Raw genomic sequence first — 25,616 nt, forward strand, 5'->3', positions numbered from 1 at the left:
GGGCTTCCCCTCCATCAACTGCCAGGTCATGTGCGATGCCCAGGGAATAATAATGAATGTGTGTGCTGGCTGCCCTGGAAGCTATCACGATTCCCACATCTGACATCTGACGCAGCTGTGCCAGAGATTTGCCAATGGGGACATCCCTCACAGTCACCTATTGGGGGATGCTGGATACACACTGGAGCCATAGCTGATGACACCCATCAGAAATGTGCACACACCCAAACAAGAACTCCATAATGAGGCACACGCACAGACCAGAATTATAGTAGAGTGTGTTTTTGGGATGCTCAAGTCACAGTTCCGGTGCCTGGACACATCCGGTGAAGCCTTGCAGTACTCACCAGCTACATGTACCCAAATTGTCCTTGTATGTGCCATGCTACACAATATGATCCTGTGGAAACAGCTGCAGCAGGAACAGCATGGGCAGGGCCACACAGCCCCCCATCATTGCCAAGTCTTGCACAGGCACAGAGTGACTCAGAGGAGGAACAACCTGAGCCTGCCCCAGTAGGCAGAAGGAGACATGCCCAGCATGCCCTGGCCTTGGCAAAGAGACAACACATAGCACATACACTGACACAGGAGGGACCCAGGGAATAACACCACTTTCTGACTCTCACATACAGTAAAAGGGATGCCAAACATTACACTACCTGTGCTTATCCATGTGTAGGAAGGGTACTATGTGCATCCGACAGAGGCAACCCTGCAGCATCATCCTCAATACTGGGACACCCACAAGATAAGTGACTTACACATGCAAGTCAGGGGGGCTCACATACCCAACAACAGTCCCAGCCAGCAGGACAGGTGTAGACAAACACAAACAAAGGCTGTGCTATGGCCTCTGAATGAGTCTTATGGGTAACCTCCCCCCCAGGCCTACACAGGCAGACTACAGCAGTTCAGGCAGTGGGATGTCAGTTCTGAAGGGTAGGAAGTCAGAAACTAACATGTAGGTAATTAAAAGCTAAGATCTGTAGTTCATTGGTATGCCTCTAGTCAGCATGATAGGTAAGACTATAGACTGAAATGGAGTACCTGACATACCAGTACAGTTCTAGCAAATGTGTACAAGTGTCAGGTGTGCCCCCTCCATCCTTCATAGAAATGTAGTCACAGTCAGGTGTGTACCCCCAATCCTGTGTAGAAATGTAGAAATAGTCAGGTGTGCCCCCCATCCTATGCAGAAATGTAGTAACAGTCAATGCCAAATGATTGACGGATACTCTGCAGAGAAAGCATGCTACCTGTAGGTGTACAACACAAAGGTCAGCACTGCAGTACAAACTACCTGGACTCAAGCCACACATGCAATACAGATGGCCATACTGGGCGTGCCCACACACTTAGTCTCTAAGTGAAGGCAATGTCAGTCAACAACATACTGAAAGGTCATACTGGGCATGCTCACACACTTAAACAAATGAAGGCCATGTCTGCAAACACAAGTGGACCAGACAAATTTGGCAGCCGCAGATGTTAGTGCAGACACTCCTCAGTATGCACCACTCATGCTTTGCACACACAGTGGATAGGAATATAGGCATATTTGTAAGGACAACACACTATAATAAGCCAAATGTAGATGAACATAGATGTGTGGAAGAGGGTGACTGTGACAAGGAGCCAGCCAAGCCTGTCCCACCCAGCACACAGCCAAAGGGTCACAACCACACGAAGGTCAGATGTCTCTCACTGCAGATACTAGCCACCAGTATCTGTCAGCATTACAGAGTATGTGATGCATGTGCCAGCTGTGCAACATGACTGTTCAAGGAAGTAGTCATCTAGCAGCTGTATACATGTACCTGTGAAATATGACCCAGGTTGTGTCAGCATGTGGCATGTCAACCCCTAGATGAATGGGTTATGGCCCATGCACACACACACACTTCCCTCCCCATAGCCCCACTATGACAAGCATGCTGAGGCCATTCACTGTGAAATACACCTTTGGGAGCATTTTAGCCCAGTAATCTCTGTAGTGTGTCCCATAACTGTGTATTGCTGCAGTGTGATAAACTAGTTAGGGAGGAGTTCTAACCCCAGCCTTGACAACTGTGTGTGTTTGTGTGTCTGTGTAGCGAGCAATGCTTTTTAGGGTGGTCAAACTCCCTACAATTGAAATGCTCTACATTGCTAAGGCTGCTGATGTCATCTACCTAGAAATACACCTCTGGGAAGGTTGTATCCCAATAATCTCTGTGGTGTGTCCCATAACTGTGTAGTGTGATCAAATAGTTAGGTAGGCATTCTAACCCCAGCCTTGGCAACTGTGTGTGCTTGTGGGTGTGTCTGTCTGTGTAGAACGCAATGCTTTTTAGGGTAGTCACATCCCCTACAATTGAAATGCTCTACTTTGGTAAGGCTGCTGATGTCATCCACCTAGAAATACACCTCTGGAAAAGTTGCATTCCAGTAATCTCCGTGGCATATCCCATAACTGTGTACTGTTGTAGTGTGATAAAATATTTAGGTAGGAGTTCTAACCCCAGCCTTGGCAATTGTGTGTGTGTCTGTCTGTGTAGAAAGCAATGCTTTTAGGGTAGTCACACCCCCTACAATTTAAATGCTCTACTTTGGTAAGGCTGCTTATGTCATCCACCTAGAAATACACCTCTGGGAACATTGTACCCCAGTAATCTCTGTGGTACATCCCATAACTGCTGTAGTGTGCTAAAATAGGTCAGAGTTCTAACCCCAGACTTAGCAACTGTGTAGAAAGCAATGCTTTTTAGGGTAGTCACACCCCCTACAATTTAAATGCTCTACTGTGGTAAGGCTGCTGATGTCATCCACCTATAAATACACCTCTGGGAAGAATGTAGCCCAGTATATTTTGTAGCGCATGCCATAACTGTGTACCGCTGTAGTATGATAAATTAGGTAGGTGTTCTAATCCCAGACTTGGCAAGTGTGTGTGGGCTGTCTGACCCTGTCTGTGTAGAGAGCAATGCTTTTTAGGGTAGTCACACTCCATACAATTCATATGCTCTACTTTGGCAAGGCTGCTGATGTTATCCACCTAGAAATACACCTCTGTATATTTTTTCTAGTGTGTGCCATGACTGCGTACTGCTGTAGGGGGATATAGACTTCTGTTAGGGGTTCTATACCCATACATGTTGGTTGTGGATGTTTTATGTGTGTTTCAATTTCTATGTAGAGAGCAATACATTTTAGCCTAGCCACACTCACTACAATTCAAATGTCCTAATTTGGGAATCCTGCAGATGTCATCCGATGTGATATAGACCTTTGGGGAAAGAATACTCCAGTAATTTCCCTGGCACATACTATAACTGTGTAGTGTAATAAGCTAGTTAAGTAGGGGTTCTATTCCCAGACATGACAGGTGTTTGTAACTTGTATCCTGTGTGGAGGTGGGTGTGAGTGTGTGACACCTGGGCCCAATGTGGAGTGGGTTTTGCAAATTTCTTATATGGTGACCTTAGTATATATTACAATGTCCACTGTACATGGATAACAGATGTGGAATAGCCATGAGGCTGGGGTTCAAATCCATACCCATACATGTGACATCAAGGCCAGGAAATCACAGTTAGCAAGCCCAGTATTACCCAGAGCACACTCTCAACCCATGTCTCATATACACACATGCTGAGGCAACAGACAATATATATGTAGTACACTGCATATTGGCTACTGATAGTAACAGGAGGAGAAGGTTACCACACACACTATAGACCCAGTCTCACATAGTACCATCACAACCTCAAATCATACACATAAACACACAAAGACATACTCGGAGGCTCTGATCAGAAATCTACCAAAACAGCAGAGGCCACCAAAGCAGACACCCAAACAACCACCACCTCAGAACACAACACCTGCAACACATAGACCTCACAGTCAGAGTGTCCAACAGTCACAGCCCTTAAGGCCAAACACAATGCCAGACACACTAGTCATTGGTGACTCCATAGTCAGACACACTGACGTCCCGCTCACCAGACTGAGTAAGGAGAGAGTTACACTAAGCTGCCTGTCGGGCGCTAGAATCCGCCACATAACGCAAGCACTCAGGTCTCTCAACAGCAGGTACAAATACGACTCAGTCATTGTCCACGCTGGTGTAAACGACCTGAGATGTACCTCCTTGGACTACATGAAAAGAGACATTGAGGAGCTCTCTGATTATGTAGCCCAGGCAGGTATGACCCTGACCTTGAGCAGTATCCTACCTTCACCAAGAATGATGCCACAATACAGAGATAAGATGATCAGCTTTAACAATTGGCTTAAACTCTGGTGTCATTCAAAGGGGATCCAGTGTCTGTCTGCCTGGGATGACATGCTGGACAAGCCACACTGCTTCGCAAGGGACGGCTTGCACCTGTCACCTCTGGGATTCGGATATTGGCAAAGGCTCTTGCCACCCCATAGTGCCTTTTTAGGCAAGGCTCAAATTCTAAACCTACCACCCTAGAACACAAAAAAGGAAAAAAACTAAGGATAATGCTGCTCAATGCCAGAAGTCTAAATCTCAAAATGCACGCACTCGAGGCCCTTCTCAGTATGGAGAACATCGATGTCTGTGCTGTGACAGAAACCTGGTTCAAGGCTCCTGAGAGCACCCCAGCACTAACAGGTTTTACCTCATACCATGCTCCGCCCCAAAATCCAGACAATACCAAGAAAGGAGGGGGGGTATCCATATTCATCAAGGACACCCACACCTCAAGACTGGTGGCAACGCACGATGCATCGGAGACCATCCAGGTGCAATTAACCATAGGCAAGACTGCTCTGCAAATTGTAACATGTTACAGGCCACCCTCACAAACTCAGGAACCTCACATGGCTTTCCTGAAAACACTGGAGGGGATAAATGTATCTCCAAACACCATCATACTAGGTGACTTCAATTACCCTAATATAGACTGGGAACACTACTCAAGCCCAAACACCCTAGCCCAAAAGTTCCTGGAATTCATAAACTCAAATGCCATGGAACAACTAGTCACCATCCCCACAAGAGGAGAAAACATACTTGATCTCATCATCACGAACATGGGAGCACAATGTTCAACACCGAAGTATACCCCTCACTGGTGAGATCAGATCACAAACTAATCTTGCTGGAGGTCCTCATCCCACCCCACCTGAAATAAAAAGACCACAGTAAAAACTTCTCGAAGCCGACTTCACACTTCTAAAGACTAGTGTGGTCTCCTTTAAGGCCCCGGAGTGGAAAACAGTACTCAAGCCGCTGAATCACTTACAAATGCCTTCTACCAGCACCTGCAGCACTGCATGGATAAGGCAATCCCAAGCAAAACAAAGACTCTTTGTACCAAGGGCAAGCGTCCAGTCTGGTGGACCCCAGCCATAAACAAACTCTACAACAAAAGGAGGAAGCTACTACAAGATAGAGCAAAATCCTTAAAAGGTAAGACACCCTTGATCACTATAAGTAAAAACTAAGAGCTCTCATAAAATCATCCAAAGCAAATTTTGAGAGAAAAATAGCTAAAGACTCAAAGGACAATCATAAGGCCTTCTTTAGCTATGTTAGAAACCTGGGAGGAAACTCCCAGATATGCTCAGAACTAGTTCAAAATGATGTGAAGATTACTGATCCTACAGACATTGCCAACATACTGGCTGACAGGTTCAGTGCAAACTTCTCCCAAAAGGAGAGATATCTATACCAAATGGTTGCAGCCCCCAAACATCTCAAACGCCCAAGTGAGAACTGCTCTCTCCAAAGCAAAAAACACAGCATCCATGGGACCTGATGGTGTCCCAGGCTGTGTGCTCCACGAACTCAACGAGGAATTAAACCCACAGCTAGGACAGCTGTTTAATCATAGTCTCACCTCTGGATACATACCCAGGGAGTGGCGCACTGCGACTGTTGTCCCACTTCACAAAGGCGGTGCCTCCACAGACCCTGGAAATTACCGGCCCATTAGCTTGACAAGCCTTATCTGCAAAGCTATGGAGAGGATCATAATGGACCTCATAAATAAAGATATAGGGAATTTGCAGACTTTGGATCCAACTCAGTTTGGCTTTGTCAAAGGCAGATCATGCCTTTTAAACTTGGTTGACTTTTTCGAAACAGTCACCAAAGCCATTGATGAGGGAAAGGCAGTCCATGCAGCCTACCTCGATCTGGCAAAGGCCTTCGATACAATACCCCACTCGGGTATCATTGAAAAACTCATCAGCTTAAATGTTAACCCATACATCACAAGATGGGTTGCAAACTGGCTGAGTGACAGAACCCACAGGGCTGGCGCCATGTCAGACTCAAAGCCTGTCACAAGTGGTGTCCCACAGGGCTCAGTCCTGGGCCCACTCTTGTTTGGCATCTACTTTTCCGAAGTACAAGCAAACACAGGAGGGTTATGGCTGACAAAGTTTGCAGATGACTGCAAACTGGGTGCCGTAGTCGAAAACACATCTGACACAGATATCCTTCAGAAGGGTCTCACAGAATCGGATGACTGGTGCCAGAGCCATGGCCTAAAGTTAAATGCCAAAAAATGCATAGTCATACCCTTCGGGAAAAACAAGGTTACCCCTAGCTACCATATAGGTGGTAATCCTCTGAGCACAGAAGAAGTTATCAGGGACCTGGGGACCCAGGTTGACAGTAGCCTGTCATTCGACACCCATGTAGCTAAAGTAGTTAGGAAGACCTTCTACATTGCCCACCTCATCATGAAGAGATTCACATCTAGATCAAGGGAGGTCATAGTCTCCCTATACTCATCACTCATCAGACCAATGATTGAGTACAATGCCCCATTCGAATGTATCTGACCCGACACTTGCAGCAGCTAGAGAGGCCACAAAAGTTCCTCATCAAAAGGATAAAGGGTCTCAAAAATCTGTCCTATGCTGCCCGACTGAAAGAACTCCAGCTCTATTCAGTCGCCGCTTGCTCAGAGGTGACCTTTGCCTGACATACAAGGCCATGTCAAACCCAGAGTTGATGAATATGCTTCACCTCAAAAAATCTAGATCCGTCAGAGCCACAAGGGCGGGAGACTTAAACCTCGACACGGCTATAAATAGGACGTGCTGGAGGGATAGATTCATCACCCAAAGACTCCCTATGCTGTGGAACAAAATCCCGGTATATGTGAGGCAGAGCACCTCGCTGGCCTGGTTCAAGAGAAATCTTGACCAATGGATGGGAGATTGCAGATATACTCCAGGGATTACCTCAGTGTCACTGCCAGACAGAGGCACAGCAAAATAATGGGTATAGTTCCCCATACAAAAGGGGTGGCTTAAGCCACAAAACTATGGGCTAGGCTTATAAATGCCCTCGGGCAGATAGCCTAGTATGAACCTATGAACCTATGAACCTATGAACTATGGAGTGATTGCAGTGGCCTGCAGAGGGCATGGCACCCTGTCTATCTGTCCAATAGGCACATACATGCAGACAGTGCACCTTCCCCATGTTCCCCACTGGAGACCTGCAACACCTGTGGTGCCATCTCATGTGACCCACAAAGGACAAAGTACATACCATGCCTGAAAACATGCCTTGTATGGACAGATGCCACTGACACCAGGGAATGCCATTAGCATGCTATCAATGTAGGTGCAGGGTTAACCTGCTGTCCATTACCAGTTCCTGCCACAGGAGGCCAAAACTTGCACATCTGATGATAATCTGTGTACACAACATTGGCCCGACACCCCAGGTACAGTTCCACATGTCATTGTACATGCATGTGGGAGGTGTGTACATCCCAGACACCATCCATGTCATGGACTAAGGGACACATACATGGCAAGCGATACACAGCATTGGCCACACGGAATAGTCACCCAGTTGACTGGATGGTTGATACAATACCCACCTGTGTGGGCAAAGGCAGACACCACAGCCCTAAGCCACAATGCAGACCATTGTCATGTAACCTGATGACAAGGTATACCAATCACCTAGCCTTGTCTAGCCATCTGGCACAGTCGACCACCACAAACCCATGCAGAAATGGACCCATGCATGTCAGTACCGGCACCCTGTGTGTTTGTGTGTGTGTTGTGTGATGCGTATGCTCACATCCACACCCACTACAACCCCCAGTGGCATACTGAAGCATGCTGTCTGATTTCAGACTTCTCCCCATACCCTTTGCCCATATAACCTCCGTATGACCCATGTAGTGCATGTGATACCTGCAAGGTAATGTGTTGTGGCAATCTCACTAGTGATGAGCTGTATCCCTGGCCCTGCCAAGTGTGTCAATGTGTGTGCATCCCTGTGAGAGTGGGCTGTGTTGATGCTGGCACCTGTTCATGTGTACAGGCATGTGTACTTCACCTACCATATAGCTACCATATCCCTGTTGCAGATGTCACTAACCATCACATATATGTTCTGAAGACTCCACAGCAGGTAACCTATGTGGCACATTCAGTAACTGCATAGGACTGTGTTAGCACTACATAGTCATCAAGGGTTTGATACCCTGTGCTGGTAGGTGTGTGACACAAACATACTCAGTTTTATTCTCCCACTCCTCCATGACTTGTCATTGCTTCTGTCTGCCTCCCTCACTCCCTCACTGGTGGATGTGGAGACCTACAACTGCTTTGCTTAGGCAGCAGCATGTGCATTTTAAGTGATGCTCATGATCAGCTGATGGCCTTTGCACAAATTGCAGCACTCCCCTAGGTAATTGCATGTGGAACAGCTGCGGTAACATTCCCATAGCCAATTGCATGGAAACACACTCCAATATCTAGGAACATCATGTTGGTGTTGGGCCTTTCCATTCACTGTGAGCAGGAACTCAATCTGTTGTTTGGCAAACAGCATCTTAGATGGATTGGGGATTTACCTCTGACAACATACACTGTGGAAACAGACCAACACACATGAGGGAGATGTGCCTGACCTGACTACAGACTGTAAGTGCTGCTATACTGCATTCAGAGTAATGTTGGTTTAACACGGTGTGTATGGATATGGCTGCCCTAAATGTATTAATACCTGTCATGTCAGTTCTATGTTTATGAGGACTCCCCATCTGTAGGGTCATCTGCAAACTGGGCAGTGTGTGCTGCCTTTGGTTTCATGTGTTACCCACAGTGCATGTATCTGTGAACTGCAGAAGGTAGTGTGAGGATTATAGTCTGTAGATGTTGAAAGCCGGGACAGTTACTGACTTCATATCCCTCACAGGACATATTTTGTGACAAACCCTGTTACAATAGTAAATGTAAGATGTTATCACAGCAACATGTCAATATTGGCCCTGTGTATGTGCTTCCAGCCTCAACTCTGTCACAATTTGTACATATGTTATGCATTAAGAGGTGCATATGCGCTGTACACCATAATTAGTGTCATCATATCTGATAACAAGCCAGTGAGATATCAGACTGCTACACGTTATGTACAGTAGGGGTTATATCTGATGGCATAACCGGACATTCTGTGGTTGTTTGTACAGTACTGAGGCCTGTGTACTTATGGTGAATGTCGACAGTGTGTGTATTGTCAATATGTACCTTGGCCTGTGTACAGACTGTGGTAGATGTCATCATTCTAGGTCCCGTCCTATCTGATGTTACATACTGCTCCACTGTATGTTACCGTATTGGCTTACATGTTTGTAGGGCCATATACACACATGTCCCATACCACAGACAGGCATCAGACCACACTGTGCAGCGGCCCAGTATATGTAAGGTTAGTGTGTGAGTGGCACATATGAGGATGGTATTGAACAGATAGTCCATATGCTGTAATATTATACTAGCTTACTATATGTGGCTGTGGCTGTGTTCACATTGGTTGTAGTTATGCACTTCCACACAGGTGTATCTTACCCTGTGCTGTGACATGCCTGTAGAGCCTGCTATATATGCAGGTACATGTACATTCCCCCATAGGAGATGTAGGGCAGTGTTGAGCCAGTCTGCCTGTAGCCAGCACAGTGCATTGTTACATACCTAGCAGCTTAGTGTACTTACCCAGTGAGATGTCATGTGCAGATACTTGCCAGATGTACTGTTGCCGGGCCTCCCTTAACAGTCATGTATGCCAGATGGAGCGGTGAGATGCTGTACAGATGTATGTCAATATCTAGTGTTCAGTATGTGGCCATGGCACCTCTGTACTAGCAGTTATTATGTATCAGAACAGACAGGGGTGTGTGAATGCATAACCTATGGGGGCGAATGTGTTATACCCATCTACATGGCTGTTAACATCCATATGATCAGGCTTGGTCCACATGTTCTGCACTAAGGGGTTCTGTGTATACCTCTGGACTGTACAGAGTGTGTCAGAATGTCCACATCTATTGGCCAATATTTCTGCTGTAGTCCACAGGAGCATTACGTGCTTGTATCAGTACTGTACTATGATGTCCTTTGGGTGTCCTTCAGTAGCCAATGGCGCACATGTGAAAAGCAGATATGATATCACACACACAACATGTCTGTGAAGACAATCACTATTACAGTAGCAATAGTCTACTACTATACCTGCAATACATACCAACATCCCCTTGCACTGCAGAGTTGAGATTATAGGGGCTGAGGTAGGGCTACACCCCATGTTCAGGACATATGGTGAATATATATGTACATATGATTATCCAGATATCTATACAGATAATTACACATGTACATATCAGCATATATAGATGGGTGTGTATGTGTACATAGATATGCATATACACACCCAGATATATACATATACAGAGCATTATATGTCTACACATATACAGATAGTGATACATATGCACATATACATATACCACGCTGCCATTCCTGCCAGCAGTCCACTGTTGTTGTATCCCCCACACATATGGCGGGGTTGGGTTCATATATGTGTGGGCTTCACTTACACAATACATGTGTGCCCATATGCACTCCAGAGGCCAGTGTATGTAACAGTGGTATATGGCCCTGTATTATTGAGTCTAGGGGGAGATGCACCATACATAACCTAGCCTGTTACAAAATGTGGGGGCATCCGGAGTGAGCTGCCATAAGGTATCTGGATGTACAGTACCATACATTTCACCTATTTTGACATTACTTACATAAAGTGGGTTACTGCAGGCCTACTGCTCCTGCCATACAGACTGTTCTGTTTGCCAGTGTGCCTGTGATAGTGTCAGTTATGCCTTGTTATGTATCAGGTACATCCCATTTGGCCAACTGAAGTCTGTACCACCTAGTGATTGTGTACAGAGTGTAGATAGGGACTGCTAGACTATACACCTGCATCACTTACTGCTGATTGTATGTTATCCTGTGGTCCAGTTTGTCATTACAATTGTACAATTTGAAGGGCTTGGCCTGGACAGCAACAGTTGTGTACCTTTCCAGACTACTGTATTAGTATAACTGTTTCACAGTTGCATTACTCTGTTTATAATGATGTCAGTGCCTGAACAGCTATATGACATGGCATATACATCTGTAATCATACACAAATAAAGGTATTCCACTTCTGCAAACCTGCATATGGTGTTTTATCCTATGACCTCTCTTTGGGTATATGTTGCAGGGAACATATGTCATTTGTATGGATGGCCCATCCAGGGTCCAGTTGTTAGGGTGTTAACTGTAGGCATAGTGGCTGTTCCATATTGTGTGCGCCTACTACATGAGTATCTTACTGTACATGTCTCTACATATGTATGTGTAGTCACATGTATATCTATATGTATATGTATATATATATATATATATATATATATATATATATATATATATATATATGTGTGTGTGTGTGTGTATATCTGTATCTGCATATATATGTCTGTGCATATGTATCCTGGCGAAGTTGATAGCTTCTATTTTTACATTTCCTATGGGAGCCAGACTGTACTGCATGATATGTTACCACTACCAGCCTGACATCATACAGGTGGGATGTAGTACTGTTGACATCTTGTGCCCATGTCGTGTCAGGACCTGGTTATGGGATCTGCAATACTTGGTAGTGTATTTCAGGGCTGATGTGTTTGGCTGTGGGGGGTGGCTCTACCTTTTCGTACAAGACGTATATTGTTTGGGGTCTCTCAACCCCATTAATGGTGCATGTGGACATTTATGATTTAGTTAATCTCCCATTGATATCTACACATGTATGTCCATATATACCTATATGGATATATATATTTGCTTACATATATATAACTATATCCATATATACCTACATAGATATATATCTGCTGTGTATATGTAGACATATAGGTGTAGACATATATATGTGTCAGTGTAGGCATTTGCATGTATATATGTTCATATATATTTCTATATATGTATATGTATATTACCCACACACATACATCTAGATGTTGGTATACATTCTCTGTACTGTTGCATGACTGGGCTGGATGATATGTTTCTGAAAACATCAAATGTATGTGTATCTGTCATGACTTAGTGGTAAATCACTTTGTCTATGGTGCGCAGGGTCCTGGGTTTGATCCTTGCAGAGGCTGTTTATTTTGTTGCTGGGCAGAACGTTGGATACAGAGTGATTAAGGCACATTAAAGCAGTTGTAAGTGGGTTTGCATAGAGGTAAGCACTGCTAACTTCTGGTTACAGTTTCTTATACCCAGTTAGCTTCTAAATTGCTTAATCTGTGTAGCTAGTGCTTACCCCAGTGCAAACAGGCTTAGACCCACTTACTGTTGCTTCAAAGTGCTTGCTCCTGCTTACCCCGCACTAATTTCTTTAAAAGAAAAGAAAAAAGGGTTGCTAGGAAAGTGTTGAAAAATGGGCCCAAAGAGGGAACGACAGTAGAGAAAATAGCTAGGGATGTGCAGGAAGGGTGTAGGGAAGGTCCATAGCTGCCCATTTCTTCTACAACAACAGCTGTGCATATACACTAAATTTGGAGGTAGCTTTGGACACTCAAACCCCTGGGAGAGGGGTGAGGACAACAACAATAATAAGTTGTGGTGCCAATTAGACCACATTACATGTGTCCAGTGGACACATGTGCAAAATGGACAGCTATGTATGGGGCGAGATTTTTTTGTGGGAACAGATTGCCCTTTTTTTTTCAGGTGAGAGTGGGATGTTGGTGAGGGGTAGTAGGTATATTTGGGGAGGTAGGTTAGGTAGGTTAACTGACAAGACACACAAGACACATACAGTGGCAGCATATGACACATGTGGGGGGTAAACACCTTGATGGGGAGGGGTGTTGGGATATCGGAAGCTCACAAGTCCCCTAGTGGTAATAGTGGGAATGAGGTCCCCACCCATGGGCAGTCACCACTGCACCTTCACAGCCCCGAAGGTGGCTGCACTGGGGGCTGAGCCACAGAGCCAGGCTGACTCTCTAATCATGACATGTGGCCCTCGAGCTGGCATAGAAGATCACCGTACTGCTCATTGATCACTGTACGCACCATGACCCTGACCTGGAGACGGGTGACAGAGGCCTGTCCGTGCCCACTCCCGGGGGGGGGTGAGCCCCATCCCCTGAGATGGTTCCGCCCAAAGGTGGTGCAGGGCCAATGGACAGGGAGGTACGCGGTTGGGCCCCAGACATGCTGTTGCCCGGTGCCTCGGCCAGCTGAGGTGGGACACGTGGGTCCACTAGGACCAGCCTTCCCAAGCATGCTATAGTGTTCAGATTTCATCATCATATATGGATTTATAACAGTCAACACATTCCAGGGTTAGGAATAACAGCATGCATAGATATTCCCATTAACCCAGACACCAGATACGGAACAGTTGCATAGCAAACATAAAACATGCATATATGGGACCACAGTGGTAATAAGAACAGCATGCAGGTATGTTGATGGCACCATGCCAACAAAGTTGGACTAATTCAATATGGCACATGCATGGAAACCATTAAAATATTTATCAAACAACTGGACATTATCAGAGTCAGTACATGCCAGTTGGGGTGGGTATATTGATTATTGTTGGAGATAAGGTGGGGAGAGAGAAAGATGTCAATTAACAAGTAGTATATTCCTGTAGTCCACATTGCTTTCCTAATCAGTGTTGTTTTCTGTACCTTACAAGTCTTACTACACTACCCTATAGCCTTATTTTGGTCAGTGATATGGCTGTTGTCATTGTGAAGGCTGCCAGCCTAGCCAGATAGAATTTTAAAGATAATTCTATCATTTGTAAATATTAATGTAAGGCACAAGCTTGTTGTCTTAAATGGAAAAAACTGATGTTAGATGTGGGACTGCAAAAGAAATGTCACAACAGTGCTGTCTACTAACCAAGTAAAAGCATGTTGTGACCCTTTGATCTAAAGTCGGCTCCAGCCGGTCTAGGTGAAGGCATTCCTTCTATTGTTTTAACCAAGAGTTAAATTGTTAGATTTAAACATGCAAATATATTTTTATTGCTCTGCTGCCTGACCAGTTGCAAGATAAAACAAGGAGATGTTAAGAATGTAAATGCAGTTTCTGATCACCTGGGTACCCAGAGAAGTGTGAAGAATGATGTAATGTGTAGCCTAGGAACCCCAGGAAAGTGTGACGAATGATGTAATGTGAATCAGAACTGCAATTTCAATTTAAACAAAGATAACCAGAGATTATTAAGCATTTTTGTCCTGACCATCCAACTCATCAGCACTCTGCCTGTTTTCTTATGTAAGTTATCTTAGACTTGTGTTTTCTTCTAGAAATAGCTAGAAATAGAAAAATTAGACTAAGTGATTTTCTGTGATGTCAAAACTGTACTACTGAATTATTTTAAGTATTTCTCTGTGATCTCTGAACTCCTGACTAGCACTGTGTAATAAGAAATATTGCCTTGTGTTTTTATTATTTATTATTAAATATTTTAAAACCTTTCAACTGTGGCTGTTTTGTGTAGGGATAAGTTAAGCTCTAGAGTACATTGCATATTTATAGTGATTATTGTACAAGTCACTCCAAATAAGCCTTTACTGTTTGGCCACACTTACCAATTGGATAATAATATTGCACAATAATAATTGGACACTCTTTTAAGGGCCTTTGAGTAGCTGATAATTATTAGTGGGTGGTGGAAGGGTACTACTGTATAGTCTGGGAAAAGGGAGCACAGCTGGAGAATTTGTGCCAGCCTTCCCCAGGAGTGTTTGTGTGGTTGTATAAATTCTTCTCAAAGTGTGTGAGTGTGTGTCAGCTACTTGGGCAGGGGCACAAAGCACTGGTTGGACAGAGAGGGTGCTAGAAGTTTTAGCTTGCCCACTAGGCTGAGATCTGGACCCTATAGCTGTGCCAGTAGGGAGTCTTATTGGGGACCTGGAGACCGAGGGAGCGACCAGCCCTGGACTGACTGTGATCTCTGTGTGCTCTTAAGGGAAATTTCACTTTACTGTGTGCATTTGTTTTCTTTTCCTTCATATATGAGATGCCCTCTCTGGTGTTAGTGGTGAGGATTGAGGCTCCTTGATTGCTGGGCCAGGGCACAGGGCTTACATATTAATTGTTTGGCAGTGGTGGGATATCCACATCACATATTAACTGGTGGCAAATACTAATTGGCGTTTAGTGGTGTGGGTAGAGTGAATCCCTGTAGCTTGTGTACAGTGAACTTTGAAGGTGTGTTGTACTCTAAATCAGCCACGCAATGAATACTCAGAGTTCAGATCACAATTATTTTATTTCTTTTATTAGCTTAGTTAGTCAGGGTGAGCAGGCAGCATGTTAGCAGAGGAGTATGGAAAGCTGACAAGGAGCCAGCTGGCGGAGATGTGCCAGGCTAGGAGACTGGTGCACGGAAACCTGACTAAGGCATACCTGATTGCAGCCTTGGTTACAGCTGCATCAGAAAACAGCAACCAGGAGGACAATCAGACTGCCTGTGGAAATATAATACCCTCAGAGAATGGACAGCTCAACCTTTCTGCAGAGGACTTAAAAATCCATCTGGAGCTAAAGAGACTTGAGTTGGAGGCCAGGTGTTTGGAGATAGAAGCCGAGGAAAAGAAGAGGCAGAGAAAGGAAAGCATGAGAGAGAAATACTGACTCTTCGACAGAGTCGTGGAGGTAATGGGGAAGGGAGTAACTGGACCCCAGAAGCACAACAAGTCAGTAAATTTCTTCCGCAGTTTAAAGAGGGGGATAATTTTGATAGTTTCATTCATATGTTTGAGAGGGTATGCAAACAGTATAGTGTCAAACAAAAACTCTGGGTACAGTTCCTGACCCCCTTACTCCATGGCAAAGCTGTAACTGTATTGTCTAAAGTCCACGAACTTGCAAGAAAGTAATGCAAACTTTTTATTCCATAAAGCGCTTTTCATCTGGCTGGATAGCTAGACTTCATTCATTTATAGATACTCTTTCTGACTTCTACATTTTTTGTATAGTATATTAAGTGTTTTATAAGTTTTTAGAATGTTTTTAGAATCTTTATGAATATATAAATAATGATTTAAATTAATAAATATGTTAGCAGGTTTTAAATAACTTAACTAGAAGTAGTTATAATTCATGGTATGTGTGTTTTAGGCATTTTGGTTTAGGCTGTGAGGGTATGTATATGCATTGCTTGGTGTTGCTCAGCTGTTTTAATTAGTAGGGTGGATCAGCTGACTGATGTTCAAGTTATATACTCTGTCCTGAACATTTAATTGTATCTGAAGAAGTCTAGCTATCCAGCCAGACAAAAAGCGCTTTATGGAATAAAAAGTATGCATTACTTTCTTGCAAGTTCGTGGATTTATTTATTTTGTGGAGCATTAGTCATTTTGTTGCTGTTTTCCTGTATTGTCTAAAATGTTTGACGTTGCATGTTTTGATTATACTGCTATAAAAAATTGTCTGAGTTTTTTAAGTTTACACCAGAAACATGTAGGAAAAAGTTTTGTGATAATAGACGTAAGGCAGATGAAAGTGTATGTGAATATGTTGCTGAATTGAGCACTTATTTCCATAGGTGGGTGAGTGGATGTTAGGTCACCACTTTTGAAGGGCTGGCAGATCTTTTGGTGAGGGAACAAGCCCTTAGCACTTTGGAGATAGAAGCCGAGGAAAAGGAGAGGCAGAGGAAGCATGAGAGAGAAATGCTGACTCTTCGTCAGAGTCATGGAGGTAATGGGGAAGGGAGTAACTGGACCACAGAAGCACAACGGGTTAGTAAATTACTTCCGCAGTTTAAAGAGGGGGATAATTTTGATAGTTTCATTCATATGTTTGAGAGGGTATGCAAACAGTATAGTGTTGACCAAAATCTCTGGGTACGGTTCCTGACCCCCTTACTCCATGGTAAAGCTGTAATGTCTAAAATGTTTGACTTTGCATGTTTTGATTATACTGCTGTAAAAAGTAGTCTATTAGAGTTTTTAAGCTAACACCTGAAACGTATATAGTAAAAAGTTTTGTGAGCATAGACACAAGGCAGATGAAAGTGTGTGTGAATATGTTGCTGAACTGAGCACTTATTTCCATAGGTGGGTGAGTGGATGTCAGGTCACCACATCTGAAGGGCTGGCACACCTTTTGGTGAGGGAACAAGCCCTTAGCACTTAGCCTGAGGACATGAGGATCTGGTTAGCTGATAGACAATGTGCACTTCAGATGAGTTGGGGAAGAAGGGAGACCTATACCTGCAAGCAGGGCAGCCCTGCACAGGAAGAGGACCCCCAGTGCTGCTCATGGGTCCAAAAGAACTCATGATGGGCAGCACAGACTGTCCAAACAGATCTGCCAGTAGCAGGAGAAGCCACTAGTCCAGGTACACATCCAGGAGCTAGGGTTAAATGTTTTGAATGCAACCAGTGGGGCCATGTGGCATACAGGTGTCTATGGAGGCAAGGTGGGGAACAAAAGGTGAGGGAGCCAGTAAGTGGGAAAGATGAGATGCCAATAGTAGGTTGTCTTGAGACAACAGGGGTACTAAGCTACCATCCTGCAGATGTCCTGAGAGGGAAGGATTTGGATGAGGCAGTACCATGTGCTTATGCAGTTACACGCAGTCAGGCTAAGAGACAAGCATGTGGGTCTGGCAGCCTGGGGGAGACCCAGACAAACTGCATACTTGCAGCCAGGACTGGTGAGGTGGTTACTTCAGTGAGGGAGCTACTCTGTAGCAGTGAGGCTGAATGTGAGCCACAGCTGCTTGTGGGTAGTGATGGTCCCTTGGACAGAGTGACTGCAAGGGTAGAGGTGAGTAGGAGTACCCAGGCTGACAATGAAGCACCACTGCCAGAAGATGCCAGACTTCCGGTGGAAGGGGAGCTGGGAAGGGGTACAATGAGAGAGTTGAGACAGGCTCAGCTCTCGGACCCTACATTGCAAGGCCTGAGGCAGATAGCTAGGGAGGTATCTGATTCTCAAGGAAAGGGGGAATCTGTATACTGGGACATAGGGTTACTATACAGAGACTGGACCCCTGAGGGAGGGCTAGAAGGTGAGAGAGTACAGCATTTGGTAGTGCCTAGAGTCTACCATCTGGTGCTTCTAGCCATAGCCCATAATATTCTCTTTACAGGTCATATGGGCATAAAATGTACAAAGAGGCATATTATGCAGGACTTCTATTGGACTAGAATTTCCAGAGATGTGACGGGGTGCTGCAGGACCTGTGAGCAGTGCCAAAAGGTTGGAAAGGCAGGAGACAAGGTGAGTGAGAGCTCCTTTGATGACTTTGCCTGTGATTGAGGAGCCATTTCAGAGGGTAGCTATGGATATTGTGGGTTCTCTGAGTACCCCAAGTTCCACAGGGAAAAAAGTATATCCTAGTGGTAGTGGATTATGCTACACAGTACACTGAGACAGTGGCTTTGTCCTCCATTGAGGCAGAGAAGGTGGCAAATGGTTTGTTAGAGATTTTTAGTAGAGTAGATTTCCCAAAAGAAGTACTGATTGACAGAGATGCCAATTTCATGTCAGACCTGCTGGCTTGTCTGTGGAAGTCCTGTGGGGTAAAGCACATGAAGTGAACACCCCCTACCATCCCCCGACTAATGGTCTTGTTGAGAGGTTAAACTCTACAATCAAGTCAATGCTACGGGCATTTGCAGATCAGTTTAAGAGGGAGTGGGACAAATATTTGCCCCAGTTGTTGTTTGCTTACAGAGAGGTTCCCCAGGAATCCACAGGTTTTTCACCCTTTGAGTTGCTGTATTGGCATAGAGTGAGGGGACCTCTTGATTTAATTTGAGATGAGTAGGAAGGTGAGTGCAAATCTCCCAAGGAGTCATTTGTGGCACACGCCCTAAACCTCATGGCAAGGCTCAGGGAACTCATGGGTTTGGTCCAGGAGAACCTGGCAGAAGCCCAACGGCAGAAAAAGGTGTGGTATGACAGGAATGCTCGAGCTAGAGAGTATATTGTGGGGCAGCAGGTAATGGTTCTCATTCCTGTCAGACACAACAAGCTGCAAGCAGCTTGGGAGGAATCCTACAAGTTGGTAAGAAAGGTAAGTTATGTTAATTACATGGTGGAACTGCTAGGCAGAAGGCAGGGGCACAAATTGTACCATGTTAACATGGTGAAACCTTACCACAATAGGGAGGCTCTTGTGCTGAGCATTTGCAGTTAATTGCAGGAGGAGTCTGAGGAAGATCTGTGGACTGATCTCCTCACTGAGGCTCAGGCTGACACCTCAGTGGAAGGGGTAGCAATGTCCCAGCAGCTATCTCCTACCCAGATTCAAGAAATCCGAGCAGTGTTGCAAGAATTTGGGGGACATGTTCACTGGGAAACCAGGGTGCACCCACCTGGGGCAGCACCAGGTGGACACAGGGACCCCAAAGGCCTATTATGCAGGCCCCTTATAGAGTGCAACAGAGAGCCAAACAGACTCTGAGGGAGGAGGTACATGAGATGCTGGAACTAGGGGTGATTCAGAAGTCCAACATCCCTGGGCCTCTCCAGTGGTGCTGATGCCAAAGAAGGATGGCAGCCCCAGGTTCTGTGTGGACTACAGGAAATAAATAGTCACACAGAGTCAGATGCTTACCCCATGCCTAGGACAGATGAGGCCCTAGAGCAACTGGGTGGGGCTAAGTATCTTACAACCATTGATCTTACCAAGGGTTACTGGCAGGTGCCCTTGACTCCCAGTGCTAGAGAGAAGTCAGCCTTTTTGATTCCTTTTGGGTTATATGAGTTCACAAAGATTCCCTTTCAGATGAAGAATGCCCCAGTGACTTTCCAGAGGCTGGTAGATCTTATCCTAGCAGGAGCAGGAGGGTTTGCCCTTGCTTACCTAGATGATATTGCCATCTACAGCCATTCCTGGCCAGTGCACCTTCAGCATGTCAGGTAGGTGCTGGGCAGACTACATAGAGCAGGAGTGACCATTAAGCCGAGCAAATGTCAGATGGGTATGGCAGAGGTCTCCTGCCTAGGACATAGAGTGGGGAGTGGTAAGATAAGGCCAGAACCTGCCAAAGTGGAAGCCATTCAGGCATGGCCTGCACCTGTTACCAAAAAGCAGGTAAGGGCATTTTTAGGGACAGCAGGGTACTACACAAAGTTCATCCCCAGTTATAGTACCATAGCTGCTCCCCTCACAGACCTGACAAGGAAGAACAGGCCAGATAAGGTAGTGTGGACCCCAGCATGTGAGAAGGCATTTCAGATGCTTAAAGAAGCTTTGGGAGGACCCCCTATGTTAGCCAGTCCAGATTACAGCAAATAATTTGTTGTGCATGTGGATGCTTAGAACCATGGGGTGGGGGCTGTACTTAGACAGATTTCTTCAGAGGGAGAAGAGCACCCAGTGGTTTATCTCAGTCATAGGCTCCAACCCTGGGAGGAATGCTATGCAGCTGTAGAAAAGGAATGTCTAGCCATAGTGTGGGCACTTCAGAAACTTCAGTCTTATCTGTATGGAAGGAAATTCACTGTTATGACAGATCACAACCCCCTAACATGGTTTAACACAACCAGCCAGCAAAATGTCAAGTTGCTAAGATGGAGCCTGGGGTTGCAAGCATATGATATCTCAGTGCAGCACCACAGTGGGGTTAGCAATGCTAATGCAGATGGGCTCTCAAGACAGGGAATGGGGTGAGGTACACTCAGATAGACCTACTCACTTGAAAAACTAGCTTGAGTTCTCTGGCAGGGGGGATGTGAAGGCTGCCAGACTAGCCTGATAGAATTTTATAGATAATTCTATCATTTGTAAATATTAATGTAAGGCACAGGCTTGTTTTCTTAAATGGAAAAAACTGCTGTTAGATGTGGAACTACAAAAATTGTCACAACAGTCCTCTCTACTAACCAAGTAAAAGCATATTGTGACCCTTTGATCTAAAGTCAACTCCAGCCTGTCTAGATGAAGACATTCTTTCTATTGTTTTAACCAAGAGCTAAATTGCTAAATTTAAACATACAAATGTATTTTTATTGCTCTGCTGCCTGACCAGCTTCAAGATAAAACAAAGAGATGTTAAGAATGTAAATGCAGTTTCTGTTAGCCTGGGAACCCAGAAAAGTGTGAAGAATGATATAAGGTGTAGCATGGGAACCCCAAGAAAGTGTGAAGAATGATGTAATGTGAATCAGAGCTGCAATTTCAATTTAAACAGAGAGTACTAGAGATTATTAAGCATTTTTGTCTTGACTATCCAACTCATCAGCACTCTGCCTGTTTTCTTATGTAAGTTATCTTAGACTTGTGTTTTCTTTTAGAAATAGCTAGTAACTAGAAAGATTAGACTATGTTTTTCTGTGATGTCAGAATTGTACTACTGAATTATTTTGGGTCTATATTACAACATCAAAGTTCCAAAACTTCGAATGTTCTAATATCGAACCCTATTCAGCGAATGCTGATATCGAACATGCAGAACAACAAATTTTTTCCCAAAAATTTGCTGTTTCAAAACACATACACACAAGCACAACAAACAAACAGCAATCCACACACATACACCTAAAATCTTACATCTAACCCTACACTAAACTGTACATACACCGCTAACTATCCACTTACCTTAACCCAAACCCTAACCGTAAGGTCCGTCACTATCGCACACTCACCTCACCTGCGCCCTAACCTTAACTCACCTAACCCGCCCTAACCCTCAAGTCCACACAATCGCACACTTACCTAACCCACGCCCTAACCCTAACTCACCTAATCCACACCCAATTGCACACTTACCTGAACCCAACCCATAACTTTCCACCACAGCGCTGAAAATAGCGAAGCGACAGAAATGGACAACCAAATTCGGTTTTCTGTAGCTTCGCTATTTTCAGCGTTCGCTGAATAGGGTTCGATATTAGAACATTCGAAATTTCGGAACTTCAATGTTCTAATCTAGATCCATTATTTTAAGTATTTCTCTGTGATCTCTGAACTCTTGACTAGCACTGTGTAGTAAGAAGTATAGTCTTGTGTTTTTATTATTTATTATTAAATATTTTAAAACCTTTCAACTGTGGCTGTTTTGTGTAGAGATAAGTTAAGCTCCAGAGTATACTGCATATTTATAGTGATTACTGTACAAGTCACTCCAAATAACCCTTGACTGTTTAGTCACACTTACCAATTGGATAATAGTATTGCACAGTAATAATTGGACACCCTTTTAAAGGCCTTTGAGTAGCTGATAATTATTAGTGTGTGGTGGTAGTGTACTACTGTATAGTCTGGGAAAAGGGGCACAGCTGGAGAACCTGTACCAGCCTTCCCCAAGAGTGTCTGTATAGTTGTATAAACTCTACTCAAAGTGTGTGTGTGTGTGTGTGTGTGTGTGTGTGTGTGTGTGTGTGTGTGTCAGCTACTTGGGCATGGACAAAAAGCACTGGTTGGACAGAGAGGGTGCTAGAGTTTTTAGCTTGCCCACTAGGCTGAGATCTGAACCCCTATAGCTGTGCCAGTGGGGAGTCTTATTGGGGACCTGGAGAGCAAGGGAGCGACCAGCCCCAGACTGACTGTGATTTCTGTGTGCTCTTAAGGGAAATTGCACATTACTGTGTGTATTTATTATCCTTTCCTTCATATATGAGATGCCCTCTCTGGTGTTAGTGGTGAGGATTGAGGCTCCTTGATTGCTGGGCCAAGGCACGGGCATCACAGTCATCATTACACATGAAATGGTTTTACCTGTGTTATACACCTCTTACCTGGTATACCTGTGGAGGGAATGTTTGTTAACACTGACTAACTGTTTGTACACATACACCTGGATTCTGGGTTGATGTTTTGCAATATGCTATCCAACTCTTTCTGCACAGACGTTGGCCATGTGTTGATCATATGCTGGTGTGCCTGGACATATCTAGAATATTGCCCTCTTCCATGTTTAGTGACCTGACACACACATATACATGCTTTCCTACACAGTTATATTATGTAGCACAGTGTGGGCAACAGTGACCAGTGATACTTTATTATTCAGAGAAACTGCAACACTCACAGTCCCCTACAATACCAGAGTGGACAGTACCAGTACAGGTTATACTGGTCTGTATTTCTCAGCACAGTGTTTGTATCCAACGTACCTGTGAGAGCAATGTTTGTTAGCGCTACCTGACTGTTGCCACACAAAATTCCAGATTACACATTAGTATTATGCACATACATCTCACTATGTTACTGTACACACTCTGGTCACAGCTTGACAACACGGGAGTGTAGATAGGCCATACTTGAAATATTAGTCTCCTAACAGTTCTGGGGGTTGCTACAGTGACAGGTGTGTTCTCATGATGGGTGACAATCACTTGTACTCCCTGTTTGCTGGCTACACATCTGGGATCATCCCACAGACTTACCAGGGGGACGGGGGGACAGGCAGCAGATATGGGCCCATATACTTGACATTCTGGCCTCATGAGTACAGTTGTGGGGTATGAATCTGTATGCAGTCTACTTCCACTCCCAGGATTCAGATCATGGCTTTGACTGCTACAACTTAAACACTGTCCACCACAGTTGTGTCTGCTATATTGATATTGTTGTATATCTCTAATTTACTTTTTGTCATATTAATCCCCTGTGCTTATGCATTCTGACCTTGTATAACAACACTCCTATACAGAATTCCTAGAAATTTATATTTTGTAGGACAGTGTGGGTGACAGTGATGTGTTATACCTCATTATTCAGAGCAACTGCATATCATTCTTGTATTTCTGGGCACAGTGTTGGCATTTGACAGACCTGTGGGAGGAATGTTTATTAGCACTACCTGAATGTTCCCACACACAGTACCAGGTTCCACATTACTATTATGCACATACATCTCACTCTGTTACTGTACACACTCTGACCACAGCTTAACAATTTGGGGTGTAAATGGGATATATGTGGCTTCTTAGTCACAAAAAGTATTGGGAAGTTGTTAGTGTGCCAGGTTTGTTGTCTTAGATGTGTGTCAATCAGGTGTATTTCCTGTTTGCTGCCTATACGTCTGGGATCATCCCACTGATTTCCCAGGGGGGACAGGTTGACAGGCAATAGATATGGGCCACTTTAATAGACATACTGGACATTTCTGTACAGTTGTGGGGTATGATTCTGTATGCAGACTACTACCACTGGCAGGATTCGAACCGTGGCTGTGTGTGCTAAACAAACAACAGATCACATCTCAGTTGCATGTGCTATTCTGTTTTTGTTGTTTGCATTTTCTCTGTTTACTGTCTATGTGTCTCTCAGTTGTACTAAATGGCCTCTGGGGATTACACCTGTCATTTACAGGCATTCCTACACATTCAATTTATGGTGCATGGTGTGGGTAACAGTGCTTAATACTACAGTACTATTACATGATTGCAAATCTACATTACCATATGATACCAGAATATACACATGCAGTCCAGTAGTTAGACCTTTTTTGTCAGGATATTACACTTTTATTGCCATACAAACAATATGAGACTCTTCCTGTCATATTCTCTAGTGTACGCAGTACTTGCCTTGAACAATACAGGTTTTATACTAGCTTTTTAATTTACTACTACTTTTATTTTTATTTCCTATGACAGTAAAAGCATGAGTATTACTGACCTGCCTTGCATCACAACCGGGCCAGGCGACAGATGTGGGTCTCCTGGTTCATGGCCCGCTCTGTTGCAGCTGTGGGGGACATAAGAGGAATATTTAGCCATACCTATCCATGATATACCTGAGCTGGCACTTATTGCACAAATACTGGAGTGATACTTAACACACATCTGGAACATCCCCTGATGCTCTAGCCTCTTGGAGCCACTCCTCCAAGAGGTCCCCCTTCCACCGCCTCAGGTCGGCATAGTGGTGGCTGACCTGGTCACCAGTTTGGGGTATGCCAGTGGCACTGGTGAGGTCATGGGCAAGAGAGTCCCAGGCCTCTGCCTTATATTGGGAGCCCTTGTACTGGCCCTGCAGCAGTCTCTGTGCATGATCTTTAACTAGGAGTCCTGCCATGACCTTGGAATCCTGGATGCACCAGTGCTGCGCTCGGAAGCACACTCCTTCTCCCCTTACTGCCATAGTGCCTGCAAGGGGAAGCTACAACCAGTTATGAGATGTATTCTCACCTCTTGGGTTTAAGTAGGGCTGATTTCACACACTTTTCCATGATTAGCCAGTTTTGAAAAGGCTAAGCTATAGGCAAACCTGCTTACCTAAGGTTGGCATTGTTTAAAGGGGTATACCACTGGCATAAAGAGTTAGCTGGTCTACACATTGCTCACACCTCCTA

Source organism: Protopterus annectens, chromosome 7.part1 (assembly GCF_019279795.1).
Source record: "Protopterus annectens isolate FY-2018-M chromosome 7.part1, PAN1.0, whole genome shotgun sequence".
NCBI lineage: Eukaryota > Metazoa > Chordata > Ceratodontiformes > Protopteridae > Protopterus > Protopterus annectens.